Raw genomic sequence first — 6,386 nt, 5'->3', positions numbered from 1 at the left:
GTGCGAACCACGAATGTCATTTTAGATTTTCGAATTGCTACCTTAGAAAACGTGTAAAGGAACAGGTTAAATTAATTTTAATAATAATCCAACATATGTTAAATATTATCATTTCAACATGTAATCAATATGGAACTATTAATGAGATGTTTTACATTCTTTTATTCTTACTAAGTCTTGAAAATCCGGTGTACATTTTTTTTTTTTGAGACAGAGTCTCACTCTTTTGCCCGGGCTAGAGTGAGTGCCGTGGCGTCAGCCTAGCTCACAGCAACCTCAGACTCCTGGGCTCAAGCGTTCCTCCTGCCTCAGCCTCCCGAGTAGGTACAGGCATGCACCACCATGCCTGGCTAATTTTTTCTATATATTTTTAGTTGTCCGATTAATTTCTTTCTATCTTTAGTAGAGACGGGGGTCTCGCTCTTGCTCAGGCTGGTTTCGAACTCCTGAGCTCAAACAATCCGCCCGCCTTGGCCTCCCAGAGAGCTAGGATTACAGGCGTGAGCCACCGCGCCCGGCCTGCATTTTTCCTTTACTTCCAGCATATTTCAGTTCAGACTAGGCACATTTCAAGTGCTCAGCAGCTAGGGACTAGGGCAGCAGTAGGAAGATTGGAGGTGAACTTGGAGCAGAGTATGTGGGAGAGGTCATGCAAGATTTGGGGACAGCCGGCCTCGGCCGGTGTGGCTAGAGCAGCGTGAGGAGTGCAGAGGGACAAGACGCATCCGAAGAGACAGGAGCAAATCACACAGAGCTTTGTACTTGCGATAAGGTGTTGGGATTTTATGTTGAAATTTTATAGTTGATTAATAATCACTACAGAAATTAAGCAGATTGTTAATTGGCTTTTTTTCCTGATAACCATAACTCCTTGAAGGGAGAGGAATAGCAGTGAGATAATGTGTGGTTACAACTAGGTCTCCTTGTTCCTGTACGTTCCAGTGGAGATTGATCCAGAGACCACAGTCTCAGCACCCTACTTTGTTTCTTTGAAGCCTACTAAAAAAAAAAAAAAAAGGAACAAGAGCTTAAAGAGCTTGTCTCCAAACTCTTCAGGTTGTATACATTCAATATAGCTTTTTGTATCTCAATCATTCCTCAATAAAGTAGTTTAAAAAGAAAAAGAAAAGATAATCCAGGCCCACAGCTCAGTAGTCGTTGCAGAAAGACTAGCCTGAATGATAACATAATCAACCTGGGGACAGTGACCATGCAGAAGAGGTAAGTGTATAATGATTACAAGAAGTTAAATAACTCCAGACTTGCATTTGGAAGTCACTAACGTCTGAGCAAGAGAAAGGTTGGGAAAGGAGGGCAATACCATTGAGACTGTCATTTAATGACACTGAGGGGTACAGTGTGGGGAGTATAACAAGCCTTAATCTTGCCTTCTTGCTATGGAAAGTCAGGGAGAGGAAATTTCCTTGGGCTGGGGCAGATCTACGTTTACATCTAGCTTTGACACTTGTTCCCTTAGGTAATGACCACCATTCTGAGACTGAGTTTCCTCATTTACAGGGTAATAACTATACATAGGTACTATGTAGGTTAGTTTAAAGAATTAAGAAAGGTTTTTGGAATCATGTAGCATTGTGTGTGGTACACAGTGACATTTGATAAATGATTCAAATGAGCTAGGCTCTTCCTCTCATCCTAAGTATGGAAACTTCCTGGATTGAATTCTTAAGGAAAGGGGGAATTTGCTGCTGTTTTTCTTTTAATGGCACTACATTTTTGCTCCTGCTTTACTCTTTTCTTCCCTAAACTTTGGACAAGTCATGAGTAGTTAGAGAAAAGGCATTTGTTCCAATTATTAGATTAATGTTGAATGTTAGGAAATCAGTTCTAAATTCTTCATCTTCCTGTCTGCTTTAACCCCACACATCCTGGCAAGAAAAACCCAATAACTAAATACAGGTGAGCAGAAAGGACATGAGAAGAAGGTAGGGGATATTTTCTATGTACTCTCCCCTTCACCCTTGCCTGTGGGGCTGAGGCATTGTGTAAGGATGTTCAAACTACACACAGGGTTAGTGCAAACATGGACCAACCTCAGTTTCCCTGTGTGGTAGAATTTCCCTGTAAGGGCAGAATAATGGTCACCCAAAGATATCAATGCCGTAATCCCCAGAACGTGTGAATATGTTACATTACATAACAAAAGCAGCTTTGCAGATATGATCAATGTTTGGGACCTTGAGATGGGGAGATAAAAATGGAATAAGAAGGACAAAGAGTTAGGGATTCGGCAGAAGAGAGGGCAGGAGAAATGAGATGGGAGGGACCTGTCCCTCTAGAGCTGGCTTTGAAGTGGTAGGAAAGGGTCCACAAGCTAAAGAATATGGGTGCCTCAAGAAGCTGGAAATGGCCCTCAACTGATAGTCTGCAGGGAAACAGGGACTTTGTTTCCACAACTGCATGGGACTGAATTATGTCAACACCTGAATGAGTGTAAAAATAAGTTCTCCCCTAGAGTCTCCAGAAAAGAACATAGCCCTGCTAATGCCTTGATTTTCGCTCAGTGAGACTCACTGCAGACTTTTATCCTATAGAACTGTGAGATAATAAATTTGTGCTGTTCTAAGCTGCTAAATTTGTGTTAATTTTTTATGGCAGCAAGAGGAAACTAATATACCCTGTAAGGGATGGAGAGTCAGTAAGCTTTATGTCTTACTGCACTCTTTCTTGTCTCCCATTTTCTCATTAGGAGTGCGAATGAGATTTTGCATTCAAGCTATGCACATTTCGTTTTAAAGGACTTAATCCATATGGTGTTGACTTTTGTTTATAGCCAGTGCTAGGGATCCAATTAGGGTTTTTCCATGTGGATAACCTGTTATTCTAAGAATGTTTTCAAATAGCCTATCCTTTCTATGTAGATCTACCATTCCACCATAGTAATATATCAAGGGTTTTTTCTTTTCTTTTATTTTGAGTGGCTCTGTTTTTGTGCTATCTATTTTGTCCCACTGGTCAATTTGCCTATCCTTTGTCAATATTACACTGTTTTAATTACTGTATTTTTATAATAAATCTTGATACATGGAATGGCAGGTAGTCTGCCTTCCCACATCCATTTCAGCACCCAGATGCCATGATCTTTTTCAGAAAAGGTTATTATTGTCCCTTTTCTCCTGCATGTAGTTTTTACAAGTAGCTTGTAAAGTTCAATGAAAAGCACTATTGAGATTTTTATTGGAATTGCATGGAATCCATGATAAATTGAGGGAGAATTGACTTCTATTAATATATGAAAATGGTACATGTGTTAGTTGTGTCACCTTCTCTGAATCACAGGATTCCCAGCTATCTAGTTAAACCTTATTTCTGAGTGTGTCTGTGAGGATATTTCTAGAAGAGATTAGCATTTGAATCAGTAGACTGAACAAAGTGGATTTTCTTCTTCAGTGTGGGTGGACATCACCTGATCCTTTGAGGGCGTGAATGAATAAAAAGGTAGAGGAATAAGAGGAAGGACTACGGGTGCAGTGGCTCACACCTGTAATCCCAGCAGTTTGGGAAGCCAAGTCAGGAGGATCACTTGAGGCTAAGAGTTGGAGACCAGCCTGGACAACCTAGTGGAACCCCCTTTCTACAAAAAATAAAGACATTAGCCAGGCATGGTGCCATGCACCTATCTTTGCTACTCAGGAGGCTGAGATGGGAGAGCTGCTTAAGCCCAGGAGTTTGAGACTGCAGCGAGTGCACCAGTGCACTCCAGCCTGGGCAGCAGAGTGACACTCTGTCTCTAAGAAGAAAAAAGTAGAGGAAGGGAGGATTTACTTACTCTCTGCCTGACTGCGTGAGCTGAACGTTGGTCTTTTTCTGCCCTCAATTGTCCTGGTTCTCAAGCCTTCAGACCTTGACTAGAATCTATACCATCTGCTCTCTGGCACTCAGGCCTTTGAACTGTATCAGTGGCCATTCTGGGCCTCCACCTTGCAGACAGCAGATCTTATGACTTCTCAGCCTCCATAATTGTGTAAGCCAAAATACCTTACAATAAGTGTCTTTCTGTCTGTCTCTTCCCCACCCCCATACTGTTTCTCTGGAGAATCCTGACTGATATAGTATACCACTCTGTTTATTTGTCTCTACAATATCTTTTAAACAAATTTTATAATTTTTTGCATGAAGATCTAGCACATCTTTTGTTAATTCCTACACCTTATACGATTTTTTAAACTAAATTTTTTAGACTAGATAGAGGGAAAGGAATACATGCAGAAGGGGAGGAGGAGCTTTGAAAGACCACCCTGAACCTAGCTTTAGGCTAACCACCTTTGGGTGTCATTTTGAAAAAGAAGGAGGAGATAGAAAAGAAGACAAACAGCATTTGAAAAGGAGAAAAGAATCTGATTTACCATCAGCTATTCTTCAAACTAGTGATGTTTCTGAAATTACTAAAAAGAAAAGCAAACTAATATGTCCTGTCCCTCAGATTTCAGATGCAGAACTCCAGGAAGTTGTAAAAGTAGGCCAAGCAAGTGTAATTGCACATCAAAGTGCCCAGGAATCTGGCATAACAAACTCTGCTTCCAGCACTCTTTTGTGTGAGTGCAGTGTCACCACCAACAGCATCTCTCTTAGAACACCACAGACGCCAGCTTCCCAGGACGGAATTCTGCAGGAAGCCTAGAACCTCATGGTCTTGACCAATGTATGCACTGCATTAAAGAGTGGATTTAATGCCATGTTACGTGAGAGTGACTTCTTAGGTGTGACGTCACAGTGGCAGGTTGTATAGACTCCAAACACAGTTCTCTCTACCCTGGTCAGGACTCCTTGTAATGGAGCTGAAGGGCTGACCGCCAGGGTGGAACAACTCCTAAACCAGTTGTTAACTCCACCTCAGGTAGAACTCCTCTTTGAGACAAGTTAAATATTAATCCTGAGGATGGAATGGCAGACTACAGTGATCCCTCTTATGTGAAGCAGCTGGAAAGAGAATCTTGCGAACATCTCAATTTAGGATTGTTGGGCCTTCCAGCCCCTAAGAATGATTTTGAAATTGTTCCACCAGAAAATTCCAAGAAGGAGCTGGAAGACGGTGAAGTAGATGATATTTGCATTGAATTGCTGCTGATGTGGATGCTGAGAGCAGGCCATACAAGATGCAGAGCATGTAAAGGAAAAGAAGTGAATGCACAAAACTGTCCAGAAAGATCTGCCAAGACCATCAGAAGTACATGAAACTATTCTAAGACCCTTAAATGTAGAACCACCTCTAGCAGATTTAGAGAAAAGTGAAGAACTAATCAAAAGTGAAATGATCACAATACTTCAATATGACCTTCTGAATCACCCTTATGGGCTATCTGGCAATAAAGAAAGAACAACTGTAGGATTTGGTACCAATAAATCAGAGCACGTTACCTATCTGGAATATAACCCTTACGAAAAGGTCTCCAAAGAAGAGCTGAAAAAGGCCCAGGATGTTCTGGTGCAGGAGATGGTAGTGGTAAAACAAGGAAGGAGCCATGGAGAACTCTCAAGTGAAACTTTTAACCAGGTGTGGGAAGAATGCTACAGTCAAGTTTTGTATCTTCCTGGACAGAGCCACTACACGTGGACTAATTGAACTGGCAAAAAGGACAGAATCGAATCACTTGAAAAGAGGCTCGAGGTTTTGGAATGTCTGTGGGAATCCAGGTGTGATTGGAGTATCTAACATAAACAGGGATCACGTGACAACAGAAGACAAGAGAACTGCAAAGATGGAAGAGACGAAAATTTTGCTTGGGGGTTATCAATCTCGTGCTATGGGGCTCATGAAATAGTTGAATGACTTATGGGACCAAATTGAGCAGACTCACTTGGAGTTACGTACTTTTGAAGAATTCAAGAAACAGGAAGATTCTGCTATTCCCCGGAGGCTAGGGTATCTAAAAGAAGATGTTCAATGACAACAGGAAGGAGAAAAGGAACTTCAACATAGATATGCTGATTTGGTGCTGGAGAAAGAGACTTTATAGTCAAAATATTGAAGCATAGTTTATATTCTGTCACAGGATGAATTAATTGCTGTTTTTCATACTCTGGGAGGCCAAAACTGATGTTTATCATCATTGACAAATTTACCCACAGTCTGTGGTTTTTTGGTTGTTTATTTTAAAAGATATCGATCTTACATAGTCTATGTATAAAGACTTTAACTCCACAGGACAGACATTTTAGGGTTTAAATTATTAAGACTATCATTCTTTTAGCAGTGTCATATTTGCAAAATATTTTAGTTTGGGCCTTTAATTTAAAATGTCTAATTTTAAAGTGCTACCTGTGAGTAAACTATTGAATAAAAACAAAATGTAAAAAATTGAAAAAATAATTTTCCCACCAATTGCTCTTAATGTATATTAATGCAATTGCTTTTATATATTGATATT

General features: G+C 40.6%; 1 pseudogene; it reads left to right on the top strand.

Annotated features, from left to right (window-relative positions):
- Window positions 1–1,210: 1,210 nt before the first annotated feature.
- On the top strand, window positions 1,211–5,975 carry LOC105822517 (annotated as a pseudogene).
- Window positions 5,976–6,386: the final 411 nt, after the last annotated feature.

This window comes from Propithecus coquereli, unplaced genomic scaffold, assembly GCF_000956105.1.
Source record: "Propithecus coquereli isolate 6110/MARCELLA unplaced genomic scaffold, Pcoq_1.0 Scaffold62, whole genome shotgun sequence".
NCBI classification, from domain to species: domain Eukaryota; kingdom Metazoa; phylum Chordata; class Mammalia; order Primates; family Indriidae; genus Propithecus; species Propithecus coquereli.
This window is presented reverse-complemented; position numbering and strand designations above follow the sequence as displayed.